The sequence below is a fragment of the Salvelinus namaycush genome, unplaced genomic scaffold (genome assembly GCF_016432855.1).
Source record: "Salvelinus namaycush isolate Seneca unplaced genomic scaffold, SaNama_1.0 Scaffold737, whole genome shotgun sequence".
Classification (NCBI taxonomy): domain Eukaryota; kingdom Metazoa; phylum Chordata; class Actinopteri; order Salmoniformes; family Salmonidae; genus Salvelinus; species Salvelinus namaycush.
Window position 1 is genome coordinate 62,443 of NW_024061461.1, and position 9,198 is coordinate 71,640.

A 9,198-nucleotide genomic window follows, 5' to 3' on the forward strand; every position below is an offset into this window, starting at 1 on the left:
AACTCAGGATTCTGTAAGAGCCTACCCCATTCAATATATGTGATTACTTATAGCTTCCTGTGCCAACCGGAAGTGCCTTAAAATGGTGTCATAGGTGCTGTTTCGAAGGGTTAATAAGGTCAGATCTTTTCAAAACTTCATATATGTGATTAGGCAACCCTCATGAACTGTAAATCAGTCATTTCTCCAAACAGATCTCAAAGAAAATCTCTCTCTCTCTCACACACACACACACACACACACACACACACACACACACACACACACACACACACACACACACACACACACACACACACACACACACACACACACACACACACACACACACACACAGCAAGGATGGAGTGACAAAGTGTGGTGATTAAACCTTTTATGGCTGCAATCCCGTTAACGGGATCGATATGACAACAGCCAGTCGAAGTGCAGGGCGCCAAATTCAAAAAACAGAAATCTCATAATTAAAAATCCTCAGGCTTGTGTCTTATATCATTATCATCTTATATCATTATGTGTCTTATATCATTTTAAAGGTAATCTTGTTGTTAATCCCACCAAAGTGTCCGATTTCAAATAGGCTCTTCAGCAAAAGCACTACAAACGATTATGTTAGGTCACCACAAAACCACAATAACCACAGCCATTTTTTCCAGCTAAAGATAGCTTTCACAAAAAACAGAAATAGAGATAAAATGATTCACTAACCTTTGATTATTTTCATCAGATGACACTCATAGGACTTTATGTTACACAATACATGCATGTTTTGTTTGATTAAGTTCATATTTATAAAAAAAAATCAGAGTTTACATTGAGGCGTTAGATTCACTAGTTGCAAAAACATCAAGTGACTTTGCATAGCCACATTGTTTCAACAGAAATACTCCTCATAAATATAGATGATAATACAAGTTATACACATTGAATTATAGATATACCTCTCCTTAACCTGTCTGGCTCTGGGGTTCCGCTAGCGGAACTCCTCCCACATTCCACTGAAAAGCCAGAGCGCGAAATTCAAAAAATATATTTTTTAAATATTTTACTTTCTCACATTAACAAGTCCAATACAGCAAATGAAAGATACACATCTTGTGAATCCAGCCAACATGTCCGATTTTTAAAATGTTTTACAGGGAAAACACCACGTATATTTATGTTAGCTCACCACCAAATACAAAAAAGGACAGACATTTTTCACAGCACAGGTAGCATGCACAAAACCAACATAGCTAACCAAGATCCAACCAAACTAACCAAGAAACAACTTCATCAGATGACAGTCCTATAACATGTTACACAATAAATCTATGTTTTGTTCGAAAAATGTGCATATTTGAGGTATAAATCAGTTTTACATTGCAGCTACCATCACAGCTACCGTCAAAAATAGCACCGAAGCAGCCAGAGTAATTATAGAGACCAACGTCAAATACCTAAATACTCATCATAAAACATTTCTGAAAAATCGATGGTGTACAGCAAATTAAAGACAAACATCTTGTGAATCCAGCCAATATTTCCGATTTTTTAAGTGTTTTACAGCGAAAACACAATATATCATTATATTAGCTAACTACAATAGCCTACCACACTACCGCATTCATTCATCAAGGCACGTTAGCGATAGCAATAGGCACGTTAGCGATCGTAACAAACCAGCAAAAGATATATAATTTTTGACTAACCTTGATAAGCTTCATCAGATGACAGTCCTATAATATCAGGTTATACATACACTTATGTTTTGTGCATATTTAGAGCTGAAATCAGTGGTTATACATTGTGCTAACGTAGCATCTTTTTCCCAGAATATGCGGATATTTCTATTAGACTCTCACCTATTCTGACCAAATAACTATTCATAACCTTTACTAAAAAATACATGTTGTATAGGAAATGATAGATACACTAGTTCTTAATGCAATCGCCGTGTTAGAATTCAAAAAATATCTTCATTACGACATAAGGCTTAGGTTATGGCGAGATAGTGCCCAAAACCTGGGCGCAAAACTAATAGTACACAGTTCGACAGATATATGAAATAGCATCATAAAATGGGTCCTACTTTTGATGAGCTTCCATCAGAATGTTGTACAAGAGGTCCTTTGTCCAGAACAGTCGTTGTTTGGTTTTAGAACGTCCTTTGTCCCTCTTGAATTAGCAAGCACACTAGCCAAGTGGCGCGAAGCTCTCCTTCCTGAACAAACGCAGAGAACGCAACACGCCTAACATCCCGAATAAATTTCAATAATCTAATAAAACTATATTGAAAAAACATACTTTACGATGATATTGTGACATGTATCAATTAAAAACAAAGCCGGAGATAGTAGTCGCCTATAACGACAGCTTTCCAGAAGGCAATTCCAAGTCCATCCTCGCGCTTTCCAGAAAACAGGAAATGGGTGACTCGTCATGCCAAGAGGATTTATTCCACCTCAGACCAAGATAAACACTTAATTTCTTCTCTCACTTCCTCTTGACATCTAGTGGAAGGTGTATGACGTGCATGTATACTAATACGTATCATGCCCATTTATAGGCAGGCCCTAGAACAGAGCATCGATTTCAGACTTTCCACTTCCTGGTCAGGAAGTGTGCTGCCAAATGAGTTCTGTTTTACTCACAGACATAATTCAAATGGTTTTAGAAACTAGAGAGTGTTTTCTATCCAATAGTAATAATAATATGCATATTGTACGAGCAAGAATTGAGTACGAGGCCGTTTGAAATGGGCACATTTTATCCATCTTCTCAATACTGCCCCTGCAGCACAAACAGGTTAAACAGTGATGTTCCATCACCAAAATGACATTCTGAAATCAACACCAATGAGTGATGGAGAGGAACCAGAATCACTGCCCGGCCATCCAGAGTTCATTGGCCCAGTCAGTTTTGCATTTCTGCAAGAGTTTTGAGCATGTCAAATTCGTGATGGTAAATGCCCATTGAAACATATTGCAAATGCACAGTACATTTGCAATATAATTCAACAGTGAAAAACATCACCAAATGGACATGATGAAATCAACACAACGAGCGATGGAGAGGAACCAATATCACTGCCCGGCCATCCCGAGTTCATCGGGTCAGTCACTTTTGCATTTCTGCAGTATTTTTGAGCATGTCAAATTCGTGATGGTAACTGCCCATTGAAACATATTGCAAATGGACAGCCGTGCACCTGGTGATTACAATGCCTTTAGGGGAGCAAGGGGTCAATGGTTGGGTAGGGAGCACCCCCCACCCGTGCCCATCCAATAGGGGGCGCCCCTTGTCATTTTGGATGTTTAAAATAAAAAAGTCATTATTTTTTCGACTTTTGACTTCCTATGAAATCATATTGCAAATAGACAAAACATATTATGGACAAGTTTTTAAAAAAAAATCAAAAGAATTTCAAAAAACGGTCCAGAAAGCACTTTTTTAAGGGGGTGACACGTTTCTGAACAAAAAATCACATTTTGGACTTTTGACTTCCTATGAGATCATATTGCAAATGGACAAAACATATGCCTTATGGACAAGTAAAACATAACCAAAAAATTATGATAATAAAATTTGACAAAATATGTTCATACAGTTCTTATACATGTGTAATTGACAAAAAAATTGAAAGAATTTCGAAAAACGGTCCAGAAAGCACTTTTTTAAGGGGGTGATATGTTTTTGATTTTTTTTACATTTTCGACTTTTGACTTCCTATGAGATCATATTGTAAATGTACAAAACATATGCCTTATGGACAAGTAAAAAAATATAATAATAATTATGACAATAAAATTTGAGAAAAAGTATGTTCTTAGAGTTCTTATACATGTGTAATTGACATAAAAATCGAAAGAATTTCGAAAAACGGTCCAGAAAGAACTTTTTTAAAGGGGTGATAAGTTTTTTCAAATTTTTTCAAATTTTCGACTTTTGACTTCCTATGAAATCATATTGCAAATGGACAAAACATATGCCTTATGGACAAGTATTATTTTTTTTTTAAATTATGATAATAAAATTTGACAAAAGTATGTTCATACAGCTCTTATACATGTGTAATTGACATAAAAATCGAAATAATTCATTTTTTAATGCAACCGCTGTGCCAGATTTCAAAATCTGATCCCAAACCAGCCAAAAGAAATATCCGCAGAAATAGCATTATAAATATTCACTTACCTTTGATGATCTTCATCAGAATGCACTCCCAGGAATCCCAGTTCAACAATAAATGTTTGTTTAGTTCGATAAAGTCCATAATTTATGTCCAAATAGCTTCTTTCGTTCGGGCGTTTGGTAAACAAATCGAAACCAGCGGAAAGGTTGGACGAAAATTTCAAAAAGTTATATTACTGGTCGTAGAAACATATCAAGCTATGTATAGAATCAATCTTTAGGATGTTTTTATCATAAATGTTCAATAATGTTCCAACCGGAGAATTCCATTGTCTGTAGAAAAGCAATGGAACGAGAGCTACCTCTCATGTGAATGCGTGTGACTGAGCTCGAGGCTGATGGCAGACCTCTGACTCATTCCCTTCTCATTCTGCCCCCCTTCATAGTAGAAGCGTCAAACAACGTTCTAAAGACGGCTGACATCTAGTGGAAGCCCTAGGAAGTGCAACATAACCAATATCCCACTGTATATTCAATAGGGGCTGAGTTTAAAAACTACAAACCTCAGGTTTCCCACTACCTGTTTGGATTTTTTCTCAGGTTTTTGCCTGCCATATGAGTTCTGTTATACTCACAGACATCATTCAAACAGTTTTAGAAACTTCAAAGTGTTTTATATTCAATACTAATAATAATATGCATATATTAGCATCTGGGACTGAGTAGGAGGCAGTTTACTCTGGGCACGCTTTTCATCCAAAAGTGAAAATGCTGACACCTAGCCCAAACAGGCCGTTCTACTGCCAATGTTTGTCTATGAAGATGGCATCTGTCAGGAAGGGGTGTGGCTGAAATAGAATCCAATAATTTGAAGGGGTGTCCACATACAATCAATCACTAATCAATCACATTTATTTATTTACTTCTTACATCAGGTGATGTCACAAAGTGTTGTACAGAAACCTAAAACCCAAGATGTTCAAATGTTCATAGATGACCAGCATGGTCAAATAATAATAACCACAGTGGTTGTAGAGGGTGCAACAGGTCAACACCTCAGCAGTAAATGTCAGTTGGCTTTTCATAGCCGATCATTCAGAGTATCTCTACCGCTCCTGCTGTCTCTAGAGAGTTGAAAACAGCAGGTCTGGGACAGGAAGCACGTCCGGTGAACAGGTCAGGGTTCCAGAGCCGCAGGCAGAACAGTTGAAACTGGAGCAGCAGCACGGCCAGGTGCGGACAGCATTTGAAGGGGTGTCCACATACTTTTGTATATATAGTGTATGTACACATGGGTTTGTTGCACCATCCCAACGATAAGCCTGTCTTCCCCATCACATCATGAAAGGTCATGTTGATGTTCATTTAACCTCTGTCTCTCTCTTCCTCTGACTCCTCCCTTTCTCCTTTGTTTCTCTCTGTCTCTCTGTCTCTCTCTCTTTCTCCTTTGTTTCTCTCTGTCTCTCTCTCTCTTTCTCCTCAGATCTCCAGGCTCAAAGCGTCAGTCCACCAGGTAGGTAGAGTATAAATCTACAGTGATTATAGCAGTTCAATATTAGTCAACTTTATTATCCCACATGGAGAAATTCATGTGTCCATACAAACCATTCTAAAATCCAATAACAAGTACTGTTTTACAGAACTACTAATACTTGTCAACCACAAATCATTACTGCTGTTAGAATAACAGAATCACTGTCATCATCTGTCCTCACCACTGTGTTTTCCTCTCTGCTGTTTACAGCTGAATACTCAGTCAGACTGGTGAATGGAACCACTTCCTGTTCTGGGACAGTGGAAGTCTTCTGCAGAGGAGAGTGGTTGGGTCTATGTACTGGGTGGTGGAGCATGAGAGAGACTAAGGTTGTGTGTAGAGAGCTGGACTGTGGGAATCCTGTAGCTGAATCTAGAGGACCTCTATTTGAAGAGGGAAGAAGAGGAATCAGACTATTTAGCAGATGTGATGGAAATGAGTCTACTATTAGACAGTGTGACAACATAGGAGGACCTGGTGACTGTGATGGTAGATATTATCATCATGTGATCTGTTCAGGTAAGAGACTGGTCATATTGAGAGATTTATTTGTACATTATACAATATTAACATGTATCGTGTGTTTTTTTATTTCATTTAAAGAGAGGGAGAGATGTCAGATGTATTTAAACATTATATTTGTGTTTGTCATATTGGTTTATGGGAGATGTTCATGGGCAGATCATTGTAGTTCAGATGGTACTGAAGTGAAGCTGCCTGATGGATGTCCAGCTGTTTATTTTCTATAAAGTGAAGTGAACTTATTCCTGTCTTCTGCCTGCATTATTCCCAACCCGATCCTGAGTGACTAAGAACCCATTTCTACCTCTTACAGTATCAAACATAGCAAACTACAATCTTTTATCCAACATATTTGTGTTTAGTCCTTGACAGTGTCATCAACAAAACTGACTGAATGTTCAACCAACTCTTTTTCTCCAGAGTCTGTGCGGCTTGTGGATGGAGCTGGTCTCTGCTCTGGGAGAGTGGAGGTGAAGTCCAATCACTCCTGGGCCTCAGTGTGTGAAGCTGACTTTGACCGGCAGGATGCAGAGGTAGTCTGTGGGGAGCTTGGCTGTGGGGCTCCTGCAGCTCTACAGGGGGGGCTCTATGGAGAAGGTGAGGGTCAGACCTGGGATAAAGAGTTCCAGTGTAAAGGCAATGAGTCCCTTCTCCTGGACTGTGACACCTCAGACAGAAAAAACAACACCTGCCTACCTGGTAATGCTGTTGGACTCACCTGCTCAGGTAAGAAACAGTTTGTCACTCAATCAACATTGTTTCTCACCTGGAGTGAAGAATATGAGAGACAATATACAGTTGGGAGAACAATTTTTTGATACACTGCCGATTTTGCAGGTTTTCCTACTTACAAAGCATGTAGAGGTCTGTCATTTTTATCATAGGTACACTTCAACTGTGAGAGACGGAATCTAAAACAAAAATCCAGAAAATCACATTGTATGATTTTTAAGTAATTCATTTGCATTTTATTGCATGACATAAGTATTTGATACATCAGAAAAGCAGAACCTTTGTTTGCAATTACAGAGATCATACGTTTCCTGTAGTTCCTGACCAGGTTTGCACACACTGCAGCAGGGATTTTGGCCCACTCCTCCATACAGACCTTCTCCAGATCCTTCTGGTTTCGGGGCTGTCGCTGGGCAATACGGACTTTCAGCTCCCTCCAAAGGTTTTCTATTGGGTTCAGGTCTGGAGACTGGCTAGGCCACTCCAGGACCTTGAGATGCTTCTTACGGAGCCACTCCTTAGTTGCCCTGGCTGTGTGTTTCGGGTCGTTGTCATGCTGGAAGACCCAGCCACGACCCATCTTCAATGCTCTTACTGAGGGAAGGAGGTTGTTGGCCAAGATCTCGCGATACATGGCCCCATCCATCCTCCCCTCAATACGGTGTAGTCGTCCTCTCCCCTTTGCAGAAAAGCATCCCCAAAGAATGATGTTTCCACCTCCATGCTTCACGGTTGGGGTGGTGTTCTTGCCATGGGACTCATCCTTCTTCTTCCTCCAAACATGGCGAGTGGAGTTTAGACCAAAAAGCTCTATTTTTGTCTCATCAGACCACATGATCTTCTCCCATTCCTCCTCTGGATCATCCAGATGGTCATTGGCAAACTTCAGATGGGCCTGAACATGCGCTGGCTTGAGCAGCGGGACCTTGCGTGGGCTGCAGGATTTTAATCCATGACGGCGTAGTGTGTTACTAATGGTTTTCTTTGAGACTGTGGTCCCAGCTCTCTTCAGGTCATTGAACAGGTCCTGCCGTGTAGTTCTGGGCTGATCCCTCACCTTCCTCATGATCATTGATGCCCCACGAGGTGAGATCTTGCATGGAGCCCCAGACCGAGGGTGATTGACCATCACCTTGAACTTCTTCAATTTTCTAATAATTGCGCCAACAGTTGTTGCCTTCTCACTAAGCTGCTTGCCTATTGTCCTGTAGCACATCCAAGCCCTGTGCAGGTCTACAATTTTATCCCTGATGTCCTTACACAGCTCTCTGGTCTTGGCCATTGTGGAGAGGTTGGAGTCTGTTTGATTGAGTGTGTGGACAGGTGTCTTTTATACAGGTAATGAGTTCAAACAGGTGCAGTTCATACAGGTAATGAGTGGAGAACAGGAGGGCTTCTTAAAGAAAAACGAACAGGTCTGTGAGAGCCGGAATTCTTACTGGTTGGTAGGTGATCAAATACTTATGTCATGCAATAAAATGCAAATTAATTACTTAAAAATCATACAATGTGATTTTCTGGATTTTTGTTTTAGATTCCGTCTCTCACAGTTGAAGTGCACCTATGATAAAAATTACAGACCTCTAAATGCTTTGTAAGTAGGAAAACCTGCAAAATCGGCGGTGGTTCAAATACTTGTTCTCCCCACTGTAGGTGTGTTTTAGTGAGAAAATAGTAAGATTACTGTCTCTCTCTTTTCTTTTCTCAGAGCCTGATGATGTGAGGCTGGTGGGAGGAGGCAGTCGCTGTGCTGGTGGAGTGGAGTGGTACGACCAGGGAGAGTGGAGGACTGTGGGAGCTGAAGACAGGGACCAGGAGGATGTAGCTGCAGTAGTGTGTAGACAGCTGGGTTGTGGCTCCACTGTTTCAGTACCATCTGGAAACACCACTAGAGGGTTTGGATTCATCTGTTCCGGGTCTGAGTCTTCACTGAGGGAATGTAGGAGAATATATTTTCTCCGTCATGGACTCACAGTGATCTGCTCAGGTAATGACAAGATACACTATATGGCCAAAAGTATGTGGACTTTAGTGGATTCAGCTATTTCAGCCACACCCATTGCTGACAGGTGTAACAAATTGAGCACACAGCCATGCAATCTCCATAGACAAACATTGCCAGTAGATTGAACTTACTGAAGATCTCAGGGTCTTAATGTGGCATGTCTAGGAGCAACAACGGCTCAGCCGCGAAGTGGTAGACAACACAAGCTCACAGAACGGACAGCCGAGTGCTGAACCACGTAGAGCGTAAAAATAATCCTCTGTTGTAAAATTCACTGCTGAGTTCCACATACTTT